The following is a 19,469-nucleotide window of genomic DNA, read 5'->3' as shown; positions in this document are numbered from 1 at the left end:
TGAAGCGGTTTGCAGGCCAGCAGTGGAGACACAGACGTAAAGAACAGACTTACAGGCGTGGGGGCTGGGGAGGAAGGAGAGGGTGGGACAAATGGAGAAAGTAACGTGGAAACATGTACACCGCCATATGTAAAATACATAGTCAATGGGAATTTGCTGTTTGACTCAGGGAACTCAAACAGGGGCTCTGTAACAACCTAGAGGGATGGGATGAGGTAGAAGACACGAGGGAGGTTCAGGAGGGAGGGGACATACATATACCTGTGGCTGACTCGTGTTGACGTATGGCAGAAACCAACAGAATATTGTAAAGCAATTATCCTTCAATGAAAAATAAAAAAAATTTTTTTTCAATGAAAAATAAAAATTTTTAAATAAATCATTTGATATTTTTAAAGGGAAAATCAAAACCTTTTTGATATTGTCTTTTAAACTCAATATTCAGAAAACTAAGATCATGGCATCCAGTCCCATCACTTCATAGCAAATAGCTGGGGAAACAATGGAAACAGTGACAGACTCTGTTTTCTTGGGCTCCTAAAATCACTGCAGATGGTGACTGCAGCCATGAAATTAAAAGACACTTGCTCCTTGGAAGAAAAGCTATGACAAACCTAGACACCATATTAAAAAGTAGAGACATTACTTTACCAGCAAGGTGCATATAGTCAAAGCTGAGGCTTTTCTAGTAGTCATGTATGTACGGATGTGAAAGTTGGAACATAAAGAAAGCTGAGCGCCGAAGAATTGATGCTTTTGAACTGTGGTGTTGGAAAAGACCCTTGAGTCCCTTGTACTGCAAGGATGTCAAACCAGTCCATCCTAAAGGAAATCAGTTCTGAATATTCATTGGAAAGGACTGAGGCTGAAACTGAAGCTCCAGTACTCTGGCCACCTGATGTGAAGAACTGACTCATTGGAAAAGACCCTGATGCTGAGAAAGACCGAGGGCAGGAGGAAAAGGGGATGGCAGAGGATGAAGTGGTTGAATGGCATCACCGACTCAATGGACATGAGTTTGAGCAAGCTCTGGGAGTTGGTGATGGAGAGGGAAGCCTCGTGTGCTGTAGTCCATGGGATTTCAAAGAGTCGGACACAACTCAGTGGCTGAACTGAACTTATTCTGTAATAAGGTCTATTTTCTGAAGCCTTTTGTGTGCTTATGTGTGTCAGTGTTTTCACTCTACTCCCCACCCCCTCCACCCCACTCCACCCCCATGCTTGCTAGGTCTTACCCATTTCTGTTAGTGTTATTCCTGAGTATTTTATATTTTTGTTGCTGTAGTGAATGAGGCCTTTCCTTTCAGTGTATTTTCTGATTATTATTTGCATATGTGAAAATTACTTACGTTCTACTTTACTGGATTTTATTATTATTTGTAGTAGTTTTCAGTTGATTATCTTGCATTTTCCGTGTGTATAGTCACATCATGTGCAAAGAGTAATAGACCCCCTCCTTTCCAATTTCTGTACTTCTGAACTCTTTTCAGTCTTCGCCCATTGTGTTGGTAGTATCTCTAGTATAATATTAATAACTGTCTCAGTAGTAGACAGACTTTTCCTAATTTCAATGAAAATGCTCCCACTGTTTCCTCATTAAGCATTATATTTGTTTTGGGGATATAAAGAGAATCTATCCCTGTTTTTAAAAGGATTTTAAAATCAAAGATGGTTTGTTGAACATTATCAAAGCTTTCTTAGTATCTCTGAAAATTATATCCTTATACTGAACTATCTTTGTATTTTAAAATAATCTTACTCGATTGTAACGTGTTGTTTTTAATGTATTCCTAGTTTTTGTCTTTGCTATATGTTACTTAGTGTACTTAGGCAGTATTTGTATGATCCCTTTCTGTTGAAGGTAGACATATATTTCATATATATGAAATATAATAGAGTGTATCACTCCCATGACTATGTTTATGTAATGTGGCAAAGACTAAGGGATTTTGTTGATGTAATTAAGTCCCTAATCTGTTGACTTTTGACTTGATGAAAGGGAGATTACTTTGGATAAGCCTTACCTGATCAGGTATAGGCTTTAAAAGAGAGTTTAGGGCTTTCTCTGAAGTCAGAGCTTTCCTGCTGCCTTTGAAGATGTCAACTGTTTTGAGTTTATAGCCACAAAGAAATGAATTCTGCCAACAACTATGTGAGCTTGAAAAAGGATGTGATCCCCAGATGAGAGTGCAGCCTGACTGGCACCTTGATTGTTACCTTGTGAGACCCTGAAGACCCAGCGTTCAGACTCCTAAGCAATGGAAACCGTGAGATAATAACTGTATATTGTTTTAAGCTGCTGTTTTTGTGGTAATTTCTCTCTTTTCTCCCTTTATCTTTTCTGTGCTTCTGTCCACACAAGCTTCTGACCAGTTGCCTTCTGCCTGGTGGTTGCCAGCGTTCTCATCTCTTGTGGTGTGTAAAGGATGTAGGTTGCTCACTTCAGGATGAGCCCGTCACCCACAGGAAATGTAGTTTTACTAATATTTTCTGCGATCTGTCACCTCTGGCCTCTTTCTGTTCACTTAATCCCATCTACTTGATCCCCATGCGGCTTCTGTGATGCCTCTGGCAGCACTTAGGCATTTTTGACTTGTACAGATATCTGTCACTCAGCTTTCCTGAAAATGGAGTTAACAGGCTTTTAATCCTCCATATACCTTACAGTTTTTGAAAGATATCTTAAAGAAGAGAGAAATTGCTCTCACCAACCCCTCTTTACCACAAGCCGTGACCTTTTATTAACCCTACATACTAGATATTTTCATTATCACCGTACAAAATGTTTGCTCAGATTTGCCTACATCTTTTTTTTTAATGCCTTCCACTCGTTCTTGCATCTTCTCACTGGGATCTTTTTCCCTCTGCTGTAATTATATACTTTAGAAATTCCTTCAGAGAAGGCTAGTTGGTATTTGTTTATCTGAAGATATCTTTAGTTCATGGTTTTTCTTGAAAGATCATTTTCTGGTTATCAGGGCAGGCTGAGAGCTGGTTTTCTCTTGGCACTTCGGGCACTACGCCAGTAGTCTCGATTCACTGTTGCTGTTGAAAAGGCTGCGATTAGTCAGTTTGTTATTCCTTTGCAAGCCATCTGCCTGTTCTCTTGAGTTGCTTTTGAAGCCTACTCCTTGTCTTTGATGTTTGAGTTTTACTATATCGTGCTTTAGATGTGGTTCTTTTTTATTTATCTTGTTTGGTATACATTCTTCATTCTGTATCAGAGGATTCGAGTCTGGAAAACTCTCATTAATTGCTTTTCCAAACATTGCTTCTCTCCAGTCTCTTCTTCTGAGACTGATTAAATTACATTAGACCATCTTGTCCTATCCCTCATATCCTTTTAAGCCCTCTTCCAGAGCTTGTCAGCTTCTTATCTCTCTGTGTTCCAATTTGGGTCTTGTTTTTCAGTCATAGGATGACGGCGTTTTTATTTCTTTAAGCATTTCATACATTTCAAAAGACTATGTCAAGCGAAAGATGCCAGACACAAAGGGGTATGTAGCGTCCAAGTCCGTGTTAATGACATTCTGTAAGAGGCAAAAGCCATAGGGTCAAAATTCAGATCAGTGTTTGCCAAAGACTGGGAGTTAGGGGAGCAAATTGACTTCGAAGGGGCATGAGGGAATTTTGGAGGTAAAAGGAATATTTTATGTCTCAGTTGTGGTGGTTATATGACTATACTCCTTGAACTGTACACTTTAAAAGGATAAATTTCAGTATAGTAAATTACACCTCAATAAACCTGGTTTTTAAAAATTGTATAATTAACCACAACTTACTTTCCAAATATAAATAATGGAAATAGAGAAAAGGAAGGAAAAAATTCATTAAAATGTATAAATGTATACACAGCAATGAAAGAAATATGGCTAGAGGTGATGTCTTTATTTTGTAACAGCTTATGAGAATGCAATTGGCATGTATGACTTTCTCCTTCTGTAATTTATGCCACATTTGCTTTGCCCTCACACAGGCACCCAGTGATTTGGGGTTTCATATCAAATTTACCTTCTCAAGGCATCTAGCCCTTGATAATTCTGTCCTTTGTGGGTGTGGTGGTCTTAACATTAGCTTTTTCCACTTGATTTGGTAGTATAAGTCCTGCTCTAGAACGACAGATCGGATTTCAGATTCTCTCATGCCCAACTTTGAAGCTATAACATTTTTACTTTGATTGTCAAGATTCTTCAGGATCAGTTCCCCTAGCTAACACAATGACCCCTTTTCCACCTCACTGTTTGTGGCATAAAAGCCCCAAATGACCAACATTGGAAACATTGTTTTTTCCCCTTATAGTATTATAAGGTGTTGGAGAAGACTCTTGAGAGTCCCTTGGACAGCAAGGAGATCCAACCAGTCCATCCTAAAGGAGATCAATCCTGAGTATTCTTTGGAAGGACTGATGCTGAAGCTGAAACTCCAATACTTTGGCCACCTGATGCGAAGAACTGACTCATTGGAAAAGACCCTGATGCTGGGAAAGATTGAAGGCGGGAGGAGAAGGGGACAACAGAGGATGAGATGGTTGGATGGCATCACTGACTCAATGGACATGAGTTTGAGTAGGCTATGGGAATTGGTGATGGACAGGGAGGCCTGGCGTGCTGCAGTCCATGGGGTCGCAAAGAGTCGGACACGACTGAGCAACTGAACTGAACTGAGTAGTATAAGCTCTTGTATCCCTAGTCCCAAGTCAGCAGAGTCCCAAGTCACAGAGATAAGCAGCAATTATTTGGTAGGTCATTTCACTTAGTATTGAAAGTCTATCCCACCTCCACCTCATAGTTTCCATACCTGCAATTAGAAGAAGCAATGTGTGCCGATACGTTGCTTTATGATTTCAAACATGTAGTACATCCTGCAGGCCAGCACCCCAACCTCATGAGGTGTTGTCTCAGTTGGAGACTCGCCTAGATCCTCAGTAGGCCACTCTGCTGCGCTGTACGGCAAGCTGCTGGTCTAGGCGTGGAGAGAGTATGAGATACCACTGCATACCCATTAGGATGGCCACTGTCATCAAATCAGAAAGCAGCAAGTTTTGGTAAGGATGTGAAGAAAATGGAACCCTTTTGCACTGTTGGTGGCAATGTAAAATAGTATAGCCTCTGTGGAAAACATTATGGTAATTTCTCAAAAAAATAAATTACCATATGAGTCAGCAATTCCACATCTGGGTATATACCCCAAATAATTGAAAACAGGATCCCAAACTGATATTTGTGCACCCATATAAGCATAGCAGTATTATTCACAATAGCCAAGACATGGAAGCAACCCAAGTGTCCATCAGTAGATGAACAGATACAAAAACGTGGTACACACATATTATTCAGACTTGAAAAGAATTCCACGATATGGTGTAACATGGAAAAACCTTGAGGACGTTATGGTGAGTGAAAAAAAGCCAGTCCCCAAAAGATGGATATATATCTAAGTACTTATATGAAGTACTTAGAATAATCAGAATCATAGGGAAATGGACAGTTACCATTTAGTATATATCTTACCACAGGTAAAAAATAACCTAAGGGACTTCCCTGGTGGTCCAGTGGTTGAGAATCCCCCTTCCAAATGCAGGGGTTGCTGGTTTGATCACTGGTTTGGGGAATTAAGATCCCACATCCATGGGGCAGCTAAGCCCATGTGTTGCAACTACAAGCCCATATACCCCCTCCATAGACCCAAAGCAGTCAGATAAATATATATTTCATGAAAACTGGGGTAGAAAAGGAGCAGTAGAAAAATATCAGTGTTAATCCCACACAGAATTATTATAATGAATCTTACGTGGCCTTATGTAGCATGATAGTACAGCCAGTGCTTTCTGAGATTTGAACAAATGGTTGAGGGAAATGCCAACTAACAATATAGATGAGAAATGTTTACCAGAACACCTCATTAGCCAATAATGAAGCAAAACAAAAGAAGCAAAAATTAAAGGTATAGCGAGTGTGTTGCCTTCAGTAACCTGGCTGCTGAGCAGGTATGAGACCTAGTCCATCACATTCTGCTCACGTTCAGCTGTGATTATCTTGCTTGTAACTTAAATCCGCCACTTTGATTCCTGTATAGCTCAATTGGTAAAGCATCTGCCTGCAATATGGGAGACTTGGGTTCAGTTCTGGGTTGGGAAGTTCCCCTGGACAAGGAAATGGCAACCCACTCTAGTATTCTTGCCTGGAGAATCCCATGAAGAGAGGAGTCTGGCAGGCTACAGTTCACGGGATCACAAAGGTCAGACACAACTTAGCACTATCTTCTTTCTTCTTTAGTTAATATTGGGGATCTGGGTCTTTGCTTTCCTCATTTTTTCGGGGGCTGAAGTCAAGCATATTTAGACCTTGCTTCTCTTTGAAGGTTTAGAGCAGGCACTGTCTCCAGCTGAAGCAGCCTTTCTTGACAGCTATAACCACACACCACACCACCACCCCCAGTTACTCTTCCTGCAGCACATTTTGTCCTGTGGTTTTCTTTCTTTAGTGTGTCACTTTTGGTTTTTATACCTGAGACCTCTGGATTGCACTCTGTGGTGGGTTAAAATGTGTTCTCCAAAATGATGCAGTGAAGTCCTAACCCCTGATACCTGTGACCATGACCTTATTTGGAAGAAGGTCTTTGCAGATGTAATTAGTGAGATGAGGTCACGCTGGAATAGGGTGGACCCTAAATCCTCAGGTGTCCTTAGAAGGAAGATAGAGATTTGGAAACATATACACACACAGGGAAGATGGTCACATGAAGACAGAAGCAGAAGCTGGAGTGATGTAGCTATAGGCCCAGGAATGGCAAGGATTGCTGGTAACCACTAGAAGCTAGAAAGAGTCTGGGGAGGAGTCTTCTTCTCCCTAAATTCTTCAGAGGGAGCGTGGCTCTGCTAACATCTTGATTTCAGACTTCTGGCCTCCAGGAACCATGAGAAAATGAATCTCTTTAAACTATAAAGTCACCTGGTTTGTGGAAGTTTCTTACTGCACCCCTAAGTAACTAATACACTCTCTTTGCCTAAGCTTAAGTTAAACATGTCAGACAGAAATTATGTGAATGATTTAATAGTTTATCTTTGTGAAAGCATACTTAATCAGAAACAGCAGTCAGTTATAAAAATTACCTAGCAAGTCCATCAAACACATTTCTTACTGTTATTGTTTTCAAATGAAATAAAATATTGAACACATGAGTGTTAGAACCTTTAGAAACTCAAATTACTCAATTACAAAAGGAAAAGGCAAATAGGAAGAAATTAATTTGTTTTTCATTTCTGATATAAGAGATTTTGTCAGTTTAAATTCTGTAACTGAAAATTTTTTCTTAAATTTTTCCTTAGTAAGTCTGCAAAGAAAATCAATAAAGAAGGCTGTTAATTAACAAGTGAGCACTGGATATGAATTTAGATCAGACAGACTGGAATTACAAAGTTTGGGAAGTGTTTGCTCTTTTATGTCCTGAGATTGGTTCTGGAAACTAGCAAATGCTGCCTCCTTATCTTTTGCTTTCTTCCCTTTTATACCTCTGGCAGTATTTTGAGGATTAAAGAATGGAGTGATGGTTGTCCAAAAGTCAGAGGACACGGCTCTGAGATCAGAGACACTGGAAAACTGAAAAAGTAGTTGTCTTTTACTGACTCTGGGCAATGTTTGCCCAAGAGGGACGAAAACTAGTATCTGAGAAATAAAGTATTCAGAAATAGGGCTGCTGAAATAGGGAAAACCAGAAAATAGCCCAGGGACTTCCCTGGTGGCCCAGTGGTTAAGACTTCGCCTTCCAGTGCAGGGGTCTGGGCTTGATTCCTGGTTGGGGAGCTCAGATCCCACACGCCTAGTGGCCAGAAAACAAAACATAAAGCAGAAGCAGGACTGTAATGAATTCAATGAAGACAAAAGAAAATAGCCCAGAAACTTCTAGGATGCAGTCAGAAGAGGGTTGTACTGTAAAGAAGAATGAAAAAGGCAAGCATTTCAAGTCAGATGAGTATATAATAGAGGATAGACTCTAGCTGACCTTGGATTTGGTGATGAGTTTTTAGGTATAACGCAAAAAGCAGGGTCATGAAAGCATAGACACATAAGTTGAACTTTGTTAAAACTGAAAACTTACACTCTGCAAAAGACACTGTTGGGAGAATGAAAAGATAAGTCACAGACTGGGAGAAAATATTTGCAAAGCATGTATCTGGTAGAAGACATGTATCCAAAATATACAAAGAACCCTTAACAGCAAGAAAACAAATTTTTTTTTTTTTTTTGGCTTGTGCTACATCTTAGTTCCTGATCAGGGATTGAACCTAGGCGTTCGGCAGTGAAAGCACAGGGTCCTAACCACTGGACCACCAGAGAATTCCCCAAACAACCTAATCTTTTAAATGGGAAAAAAAAATCTGAATAGACACCTTGCCAAAGAAGATGGCCAGATGGGAAGTAAGCACATGAAAATATGATCTACGTAATATGTCTTTAGGGAATTACAGATTAAAACAACAACGTGATACCGCTACACAACTATTGGATTGGCTAAAATCCAGAATATTGACAGCACGAAAGGCGGATAAAGATGTGAAGCAACAGGAGCTCAGTGCTGGCTGCTAGGAATGCAGAATGACGCAGCCACTTTGGGAAACAGTTTGAAAGTTTCTTATGAGGTTGAACAAAGGCTTACCATGCAATCCAGCAGTTGTGCTCTTAGGCATTTACTGAACTGAGTTAAAAACATGTTCTCACACAACAACCTGCGTATAAACTTATAGCAGCTGTATTCATAACTGCCCACTACTGGAAGCAACCAAGATATCCTTCAAGAGGTTAATGGATGGACAAACGGTGGCGCATCCAGACAATGGAATGTTGAGTGAGAAAAATAAGCATTAGCAAGTCACAGAAAGACATGGGGGAACTTTAAAGGCATATGGCTAAACAAGAAACTAGTGTGAAAAGGCTGCCTACTCTATGAATCCAACTCTATGGCATTCTGGAAAAGGCAAGACTATAGAAACATTAAGAAAATAAAAAAAATACTAGCTGCCAGGGCTTCAACAGGCAGGATGTGGGATGGGGTGATTAATAGATGGATTCACTTAGGGCAGTAAAGTTATTCTATATGATACTATAATTGTGGATACATGATATTGTGCTGTTATCAAAGCACGTGGAACTGTGCAACACAGAGAGTGAGCATTAATGTAAACTATGAACTGTAGTTAATGAGAGTATATCAGTACTGGTTCAGAGATTGTAACCATACCACAAGATGTTTGTAATAGATATGTACCTATGTGTTGTAACCAGGAAGGATTCACCATGAAAATCTACTAGAGAATACATTAATATATTCATTATATAAACAGATGCAAAAGGGAAAACATTTTTACAGAAAAGGCATTCAGTGCAATTTAAGTCATGCAATTAAAAAAAAACTAGCAAATTAGGAAGAAAGTTAACTTCCTTAACCTGTTTAACTGTATCCACCAAAACCCAGTAAACATTCATGCTCAATTGCAACATTGAGTATTTTATTTTTTTATTTTTTATTTTTTTGGGCTTTCCGGTGCAAACCGGAAAGCCTGCTAGACAAATTCTAAAAGAGCTGTAACACTAACATTAAGTATTTTAGTAGCAAACTTCCTTTGAAACAAGGCAAGGTTGTCCACTATCTTATCCTGATACAGACTAGGTATGACCTTTGCTTTTCCCCACTGTTCATTGTTAGATAAAGAAGCCAAAATAAGAAGACATCCAAGGAGCCCTGCCTTCAGAAGAATATGTGTTCAAACAGATAAACCAAAAGTTTAGAACAAGCGCAATAGACATTAAAATAGCTAAGGAAGGATATTAGTGATATGAAACACACAAACAATGAAATAGATATATTGGGTGTGTTCTGTCAGTATGCATGCCTTTTGAAGCTCTGTTATTAGGCGCAGACACATTTACGTGTTACGTAAGTGTTACATAATCTTAACGATTTAAGGTGGTTGTGTCTTTCTGATGGAAACTGGCCCTTTGATTTTATGAATGCCCCTCTTTGCCTCCCATAACTTTGTCCTGAAATCTTTTGGATTTGGTATGCTCTAGTCACTCATGCTGTCTTGTGTTTGCTGTGTTCAGAGTCTATGATGTTTTATCCTTTTACTTTCAATCGACCTGTGTCTTCCTTTAAAGGACTCATGTAGATAGCAAGTTGTTGGGTCTTTTCTACCCTTTTTGACAGTCTCTGCCTTTCATTTGTAGTGTTTAGGTTATTTACATTAATGTAACCATAAGTATGGTTGCATTTAGGTCTATTTCCATCTACGTTTTTCTTGCCTTTGTTTGGGTTAATTGAATGTTTTACTCATTTTGTTTCCATTCTTGTTTTGCAGTAGTTTTTAGTGGCTCTTCTGGGGATTATAATATGCATCCTAAATTTATCAGAGTCTACTTGGATCTTACATTCTGTCATGTCACATTAAATATGAGAATCCTGAAACAGGGAAGTTCTTTCCCCAGCTTATCTTTTGTGCTATTGTCTTCATATTTGTTGAATGGACATATATTATAAACTCTGCCATGTAGTGGTATATTCTTCACTTTAAGTACTCATGTCTCTTTCAAAGAAACTCTGAGAAAGAATGTGCAGTTGACTTTTGAGCAATACAGGAGTTAGGGGTACAGATCCTCTATGCAGTCAAAACTCTGTGTATAACTTACAGTCAGCCCTCCATCTGTGTGGGTCCTCCGTGTCCAGGGCTCTGCCACCATGATCCTAACCTGCCACGGATCATGGAATATGATGCCTATCTAGTGAATTTTTCATTTATGGTTTTCACTCTAGAATTATCTTTTATTAATAGTTTCTAGTTCTCTGATGAATTTGACCACTTGCTCATTCATTATGAGTGCATTTATTAAGGTTCTTGAACATATATATTATAGCCACTTTGAAAGCTTCATCAACTAATTAAATATCTGAGTTATTTCAGAATTGCTTCCTAGTGACTGCTTTCTTTTCACTATGGTTCACATTTCCATGCTTATTTGCAAGTTCAGCATTAAAAAAAAAAATCTTCTAATACTGAGCATTGTAGCTGATACATTGTAGAAAACCTAGATTCTGTTATCTTCCTCTAGAGACTATTTTTATTAGGCAGTTAACTTGGCAGGCATAAAATTTCAAATTCTGTGTCCCTTGAGATGGGCAGCCTCTAATATTTCTGCTCAGTTCTTTTAGTTTCCAGTTGTCTTTTTCCGGTTGTTTTCTGCTGGGCTCCTTGGAGTATCCCTTGTACATGCACAGGTCAGGAGTCAGCCAAGGGTTTGGTCAGATTTTATATGCATTCTAAAGAAGCCTCTGTGGATCTTTCTTGGATTTCTTTTCTAAACTTGATTCTCTTGACTTGTCAAACCAGTAAGACCAGCAACATCATGCTTGAATTCTGGTCATCCTATGCTAGAATTGTTCTGGGTAGTGCCTTCATGCAAAAACCCTCATAATCACAAGTCTTATCCACTGCACCTCCTTTCTGTCAGCAGTTAACTCCCTTCCAATTTTTCTTCCTTTTTTTTTATTCTCTCCAGTCCCTTCAAATAATTGTATTCTTTTATTTTACCCAGCGTCCATATTTATTGTAATACAATACAGGATACTCCGCAACTACTGGAAGTAGAATCTCCAGCTTCTTTTGATGTTGTCGTTAATTAATTGCCTCCCAAATGCTAGTGGTAAAGAACCTGACTGCTAATGCAGGAGACATAAGAGATGCGAGTTCTATTCCTGGGTCGGGAAGATCCCCTGGAGAAGGGCCTGGCAACCCACTCCAGTATTCTTGCCTGGAGAATCCCATGGACAGAGGAGCCTGGTGGGCTGCAGTCCATGGGTCACAAAGAGAGGAACACGACTGAACCAAGTTAGCATGCACGTTAATTAATTGATTGAATTTTAGTTGTGCTGGGTCTTTGTTGCTGGGCATGGGCTTTCTCTCCAGTTGCGGTGAGTGGGGGGTACTTTTCATTGCAATGCACAGGCTTCTCACTGTGGTGGCTTCTTGTTGCAGAGTGCAGGCTCTAGGCATGCAGGCTTCAATAGTTGTGGCACACGGGCTCAGTGTTTGTGACTCATGGGAGCTATAGCACACAGGCTTCAGTAGTTGTGGTGCACAGGCTTTGCTGTTCCACAGCATGTGGAACCTTCCCGGACCAGGGATTGAACGCCTGCCCCTGTATAGGCAGGCGATTCCTATCTACTGTACCATCAGGGAAGTCCAGAACCTCCAACTTTTGTTTCAAAACACTCACGTGAAGATGTCTGAAATTAAAAGAAAGATCCAAGGTAGATATATACATTTGGTATTCACTGACATATAGATCGTATTTAAAGCCATGAGAATAGATGAGACCCTTAAGAGGTGAGCATAAATGTAAAAGGGAAACGAGTAGAAAGAGGTCTTTAAAAAAAAAATTAATCCTCATTAAATTAAAAGTAATAACAGATGCTATTTATTGAGCCCTGAGCAGAAGACTTTCTATGTATCTCATTGAATTCATCCAACAGTATTTCCAGGCAAGAAATGAAGGCTCAGAGGGAAGTGGTTTGCACGTGGTCACATAGGAAGTGGAAGCAAAGAAGAGGGACTAGTGAAGGAGACTATGAGAAGGAGCAAACCATGCGGCAGGAGAAAAACCCTGGGTGTATTTTTTAAACTCTCAGAGTCCCAGTTTCCACATCTGTAAAATGGGACTAGCAATGACCCTGTCATTAGAGGATTAGAAACAATGTATGCCAAGTGCCCGAAACAGTGCACCCCGGAAACATCCACCTAGAGGACAGCTCTAATGCCCGTGAATGTTCAGTTTGTTGTATTTAGCTTTACTATTTCACGCAAATAGAATGAAGGTCCCCAGATTCCTCACCCAGGGATCAGTGGACATAGGGGTGGAAAAGACTGAGACGATCAGTAAGGAAACGGGCAAGAGGAAGAAGGGCCTTCAGGATGCCTGTCTAAAGTGGGCTCTGTGGACCGACCAGCATCCAGATGGGAGAAGTGAAAACCGTTTCCATGACCCCTAGGACGCCATGTGTCTGCAGGATTGATGAGTGGACTCTCTGGGTGTGGACAGTACCTCCAGGCCCTTTCAGGGAGATGGGCTCAATCCACACAAAAGGAAGAAAACCTGCAAATCAAGCCGAAAGGTAAAACTTTTATTATTTTTATTTTATTATGTTATTTATTTGATCATAACCCAGTGTTTAAAATAAATATCCATGAATCTATTCTGATATAAATAAGTTGCTGAATAAATCTCCCATTCAAGGGAACTCCAAATAATTTCCCTTCTCAAGGAATGGCAATGTGAAGAGGGAGGAAGTAACCGAACAGTGGAGAGATCTGGCTAACACAACCTTACTTAAGTATTCAAGGTTAACACTGACAGTGATAAATCATTTTGACACTAAATAACTAAACAACAACAAACTCATGACATAATATGATCACATTTTACCCATGTGACCTTTGTCCCCAGAACGCATTATCCCAGTCTTACCATGAGAATGCATCAGACAAACCCTAACTGAGAGACATTTTACAAAATACCTGACGAGTACTCTTCAAAATTGTTAAAATTGCTGAAAATAAGCTAAGTCTTAGAAACTGTCACTGCCGAGAGGAACCTCAGGAGACATGTAGCGAACTGAATGGGATCCTGGAACAGCAGAGAATAGGTAAAAATTAGGGAAATACAAAAGTATAGAGTTTAGTTAATGATATATCGATATTTATTTATTAGTTATGATAAACATAGCATGCTAATTTTAGATATTAATAATAGGGAAATTGGATATGGAGCGCACGGAAAAAAAAGTGTGTAGTCGCTCAGTCGTGTCCAGCTCTTTGCAATCCTGTGGACTGTAGCCCGCCAGGCTCCTCTGTGCATGGGATTCTCCAGGCAAGAACACTGGAGTGGGTTGCCATGCCCTCCTCCAGGGTATTTTCAGGACCCAGGGATCAAACCCAGGTCTCCCGCGTTGCAGGTGGATTCTTTACCATCTGAGCCACCAGGGATGGCAGCTTTTATATAAATCTAAAACTATTCTAAAACTAGAAGTTTATTTTATATATTTAAACAAAGTTTAAAAGGTACAGCTTAATACTAGACACAGAGAGAGTTTTCTGGAATCATTTTATTCCTGATTGTTGGAGAGGTGGCTGAAGTCATGGCTTCACTGTTTAAAAAAGGACAGGAAACAGGAGAGACAGGTGTGGACAATGGCAGGCAGGCTCCTGGACGGGCAGAGAAGGGTGTCAGTTAGTTGGAACAAAGGAAAAATCTGGGAGAGAGGCAGAGAGAGCCACATGTCATCTCGCCTGTTTTTTGAAAACTCACACCTAGGCTGAACATGTTAGAAACAGTTGAACAGTGGGCTTTTAACCATCAACCTTAAAAAGGAGTGAAGGGAAGGAAGGAAGGAGGGAGAGGAGGGAGGAAGAAGGAGGAGAGAAACAATTTCCATTTCAAAACATTCTTACTTAAAACAACTTTCTGGACTGTTAGCAGTATTTCACAATGCAGTCATCTCATTTTGGCAGCTTGATTGATTTCCTGATTTTCAGGAAAACTGAGCTGTCATCCGGTTCCTACTTGGCTGTTTTACCGACATGAATATGCAGTTCTCACAAAATGTGAAATGGCTGCTGAAGAAGTGAAGTATAATTCTTTCTGACGTGTTGCTCCAAGTCCTCCCCTGTCTCAAAGATGAAGAAAGCCAGTGGAGAAACTTTCCTCCTTTCCCCATAAAAAAAGAGAGTGAGGTTCACTTCTTTGGGCGTTTTCCACGTGAACTGAAGGTTCTGAGCCCGTCTGCCGGGTGGGAGCGGATGGGAATGGGTGCGCCTCCGTGGCTTTCTGTGAGGCCCATGCAGCTGCACCGGAGCTCAAGAGCGGCGGCTGTGGCGTGGATCTCTGGGTGCTCCCAAGAGCATGACCGTCATCAACTTGTGTTTCTGAGCACCCCCTGGTACAAGAGCTAATATTGACTCTCTATGCACTTTCCCCTCACCAGTCCTGTGAGGTGGTAAGCCCTTCTATACTCTTTCAGAGAAAGAAAATGAGGTTCAGAGGAGTAGATACCCTGCCCCACAAACTTATCACATGGTGTGATGGTTAGTTTTATGTGTCAGCTTGGATAGGCCGTATGCCCAGTGGTGTCCTTAGACCCTAGTCTAGAAGGTGCTGGAAAGAAATTTTGTAAATGTGATTAACATTTACAATCTGACTTTATGTAAGGTGTAAATGTTTGCAGACCTCATCTAATTAGTTGAAGGCCTTAAGAGCAAAAATTGAGTCTTCTTAGAAAGGACAGAATCTGCCTCAAACCTATAAGGTGTTCTGCCTGAATTTCCAGCTCACTAGCCTGCCCTTCAGATTTCAGGCTGCCAACTACTCCCCACCCAGTTCCATGAGCCAGTCCCTCAAATCCATCTCTCCCTTCTCTCTCAACCCCAGGTATTTTCCGATGCAAACCCCACAACTCCACGCTTCTCAGCTCCACCCTCTGCTGCCTCCTAGATCTGCCTGAGAAGCTGCAGATAGTAGGGCTGTAATATAAGAGACCGAGGTCAGGTACTAGGGCTGTAATATAAGAGACCGAGGTCAGATCTCTTGAGGATCCTCTGAAGGAAGATTTAATATGAAGGAGACCAGTTGAGTGGAGAAAACCACTGTTGAGAAGGAGGACGTGACAATGTCAGGAAGATGGGGTAATCAAGGAGGGAAGAGCATGTGGCAGAGAAAACAAAAATAATGGTTAATGCTTAGTAAGCGCTTCCCATGTGCCAGGTACTGTTCCGAGTGCTGCCCTTATGTTAATTTCTCTAGTACTATTAGGCTCACTTTACAGATGAGGAAACTGAGACCCAAGGTCACAGTTTCTGGTACATGGCAGAACAGCAGGGAGCTGCCTGCAGAGCCCAACACTTAACCCCTTAGGAAGCCACACAGGGAAAGAGGGTAAAACAGAGGTGCCACTCTTCTGACAGGATGAAAAGGCGAGGCTGGACTAGGCTGTCATTTCTAAAGCCAAGGCCGGATCTTGCTTGCCTGGAAGAAATCCAACCACGATCTCTGTTGGGGTTCCTCCTTGGAGTTATACAGAAGTTCTGGGATCTTATGAACCCCGCAATATGAGGAAAGTTCCTTCTGTTCATGAATCTGTACTTAAAAACCCTGAGGTGCTGCATCAGTTAAGAATGTGTAGGCTTTCCATGGTGGCTCAGCAGTCAAGAATCTGTCTGCAATGCAGGAGACCTGGGTTCGATCCCTGAGTCAGGAAGATCCCCCGGAGGAGGGTATGGCAACCCATTCCAGTATTCTTGCCTAGAGAATCCCATGGACAGAGGAGCCTGGCGGGCTGCCGTCCACAGGATCGCGCAGAGTCGGACACGACTGAAGTGGCCAAACAGCAGCAGCAGCAGCAGGCTCTCTCCACAGGAGAAACCCTGAATAATTTCAGCCAAGACCAGGAGACCTTGGCTTATGGTTCAGCCTCCCCGAGCATACTCAGCAGCCTCCTCCTGAGTTTTTCCAGGGTGTTGACAGGGAGCTGGACACAGTCCCAGAAGAATGTGGGCACTCATGGCCCTCTGCCTCGTTCCGGTCAGGAGAAACCACCTGCTAAGCCTCACCACTTCTCAAACGCACTTCCCTTCCTCACTCCCTCACCTTCATGCCCTCCCGGAGTCTTACTAAAATACTTTCAAGGGGCAGACCTTCGGGAAAACAAAGAGCAGCAAGTGTCTTCCTGGGAGTTTCTCCTCTTGGCCAGTTGCCACAAGCCTGTCTTTTGTATCTGTTGAGGGGATGGGGGCAGTAACGCAGGAGCGAGGGGCACACAGGCTGGTCTCAGTGGGTGACTGCGCTGCCGCCGTTGTGGGGAAAGAACAGGGTGGTGCTAAATAGGAGACCTGGACCCCAGCCTCTGCTCTGGGCCAAATGTCTTCATCAGGAAAACTGTTTAGAAGGAATGTTGTGGGGGTGGGGGTGGGAGGAGTCCACCTTCTTGGAAACTAGATACAGAGGCCTCTGCAAGTTGCTTAGCAAAATGCCCCAGTCAGACCCATCCCTCCCTGGATGGTAAGGCTGGGAGACAGGGGAATGGCAGGAAGTACGTGTTGTAGGCATCCGGGGGCAGATCTGGGCATTTCCAGCCTGGCTCCATGATCATACAAGGTGAGGTGTTGGGGTACAGGTGGTGGTGGAGGGGGTGGTGATGGTTAAGAAGTAGCAAAGGATCCCTAAAGTTGCATTTTTGTATCCAAGACAGAAGTTTTTAACTAGGGTTCCTGAACCACAGCCTGTACACTGGAATTCAGAGGTTGATGAACTGAGATTGGAAAATATTACAGCTTAACCTCCACTCACCTCCATTTTCTCAGTTATGAATAAAGGCAAAAAAACTGCAGTTGCATTAGCAGGGCCAGTAGAAAGCCATGCTTTTTCTTTCACATTTGCAGACATTTTGAAACATTGTTTAAACTCATTTCTACTTCAAGTTGACAGTGGTTTATTGGGCTCATCCCCTCGATTCTTGTTATTTAATGTGTTAAAGAAACCCATATATTACAACCTCACACACTTCGATATTTTCACAACTGTATTTCATCATAGCTAGTTTCCTTTGTGATCCCTTTATGCAAAGGAAAGTATTTTGAGAAGGGATTCACGGCACAAAAAAAGGTCAAGGGCCCCCAGACCAGGAGCGGTCCCTATTGACACGCTGGCCCAGAGTGAGGATGGCTGCCCAGCTGAGCACAGGCTCCCACAGGAGGAACCAGGTCAGAATCCCACCAGGCACTGCTCCTGCTCCAGGAAACCTTGGCGTAGGACGCAGGGGTGAGGCATGACCGTGGCAAGTCACTGAGATCTTTCGCTCGATGGAGTGGCCTTGGGCCTCTGCTGCCTGTTGTGAAAAAGGAGATCTCCAGCCTCTTTACCTTCAGCTACGTGAGGATGGAGCCCCAAGCTCACTGTGGAATAAAGGGAAGGGAGCACTCAGTTGTTCTTAGGGAGTTTTTTCAGCCCTGCCCTTTTCTTTTTTGCCATGCTGTGCAGCACTCAGGATCTTAGTTCTCTGGCTAGGGATTGAACCCACGCAGCCTGCAGTGAAAACACAGAGTCTTAACCATTGGACCACCAGGGAAGTCCCCAGCCCAATTTGAGGAAACAAAAGCCAAGTGTAGGGAGAAGGGACAAGAGAGCTTCTTCCTCCTGCAGCTGCGGTTGTATTTTCTTGGCTCAGGGATGAGAGGAAGGTGTCAACCGGTGAACCAGTATTGGTACATTATTATTAAAGAAGGTCCACAGCTTGCCTGAGGGTTCACTCTGTGTGTTGTACAGTTCCACTGGTTTTGAAAAATGCATAATGTCATGCATCCATCATGACATCATTCAGAATAGTTTACTGCCCTAAAAATGCCCTGTCTGAGCCTCAGTTTTAATATCTCTAAAGTGAGAAAGTGAAACTCCTCTAAATCCCCTCATCCTCCCATTGTAGGTTTCTAATTTAGGCCTCTTGACAAATTAAAGTGGTACTGAAATCAACAAAATGTTCTTCTAAGTGTGACCTGATATCCATCAGAATCACTGGGCTTGGGTTGAGGTAACGGGGTCCTCGTTCAAACCTTCTGGGGTCTCAACCCCAGACCCGTTAAACCCAGAGCCAGAGCCCAGGAATCTGCATTTTTAACCAGACCCTGGTGCACAGGGAAGTTTGAGACCCCAGCAGAGAATTCAAGCCTGAACACAAGGATCCAATCCATTGTCAGGTTAAAGCTCAGGACGATGTACAATTCCCCAAAGGGCGAAGGAGCAGAACTGTTTTCCTGGAAAAAGCCCATTTCTGCCTTCCGCAGCTCCCAGTCAACAAGCCTGCTGTCGCTTCACATCTTGATTGCTGATCACTCACCCAGAATAACCTGCATGCAGTGTTTCACCAGCTGCAGCTCTCTCTGCAACTGCCTTAATTTAGCAGCCAGTCACATTTGGCTCCACAGCAAAGGGGCTCTGGGAAGGGGCCCCTCCCTCATGGCCATCTGTTGTGGATTGAATAAAGTGCCCCCCAAATTCATGTCCCCCACCCAGAACCTCAGAATGTGACTTTATTGAAAATAAGGTATTTGCAGACATAATTACCAAGCATTAAGATGAGATCATACTAGATTAGGGTGGGTCCTAAATTCAGTGACTGATGTTCTTATAAGATCAGTCACAGACAGACACAGTAGTGGAGAAGGCCACGGGAAGAGGGGCAGAGGTAGGGGCGATGCAGCGACATGCAAGTCAAAGAACACCAAAGGTTCCAGGAGTCACCAAAAGCTAAAAAGAGGCCAGAAGAGATTCTTCCCTAGAATCTTCAGAGGGAACACAGCCCCGCCAACACCTTGATTTCAGACTTCCAGCCTCCAGAACTGTGAGAATAAATTTCTATGATTTTAAAGCCGCCCA

The 19,469-nt window shown here is 42.1% G+C and overlaps 1 long non-coding RNA gene and 1 other non-coding gene across 3 annotated transcripts in view; one reads left to right on the top strand and one right to left on the bottom strand.

Annotated features, from left to right (window-relative positions):
* LOC114109624 (uncharacterized) overlaps positions 1–19,465 on the top strand; it is a 39,119-nt gene extending 19,654 nt beyond the window's left edge. Inside the window, exons 3-4 of one of the 2 annotated variants that reach the window (XR_006057278.2) lie at positions 13,039–13,161; positions 15,474–19,465. This is a non-coding gene — a long non-coding RNA (uncharacterized LOC114109624). Of the gene's footprint in view, positions 1–13,038 lie in introns of both variants that reach the window. The other variant, XR_003586237.3, reaches the window with a different exon arrangement.
* Positions 9,529–9,590, bottom strand: LOC114109759 (U7 small nuclear RNA). Its single transcript, XR_003586338.1, has one exon. It is a non-coding gene; the product is annotated as a U7 small nuclear RNA (small nuclear RNA).
* Positions 19,466–19,469: the final 4 nt, after the last annotated feature.

This window comes from Ovis aries, chromosome 20, assembly GCF_016772045.2.
Source record: "Ovis aries strain OAR_USU_Benz2616 breed Rambouillet chromosome 20, ARS-UI_Ramb_v3.0, whole genome shotgun sequence".
Lineage (NCBI taxonomy): Eukaryota > Metazoa > Chordata > Mammalia > Artiodactyla > Bovidae > Ovis > Ovis aries.
The sequence above is the reverse complement of the archived record's forward strand: the minus strand, read 5'-3'. Positions and strand labels throughout refer to the sequence as shown.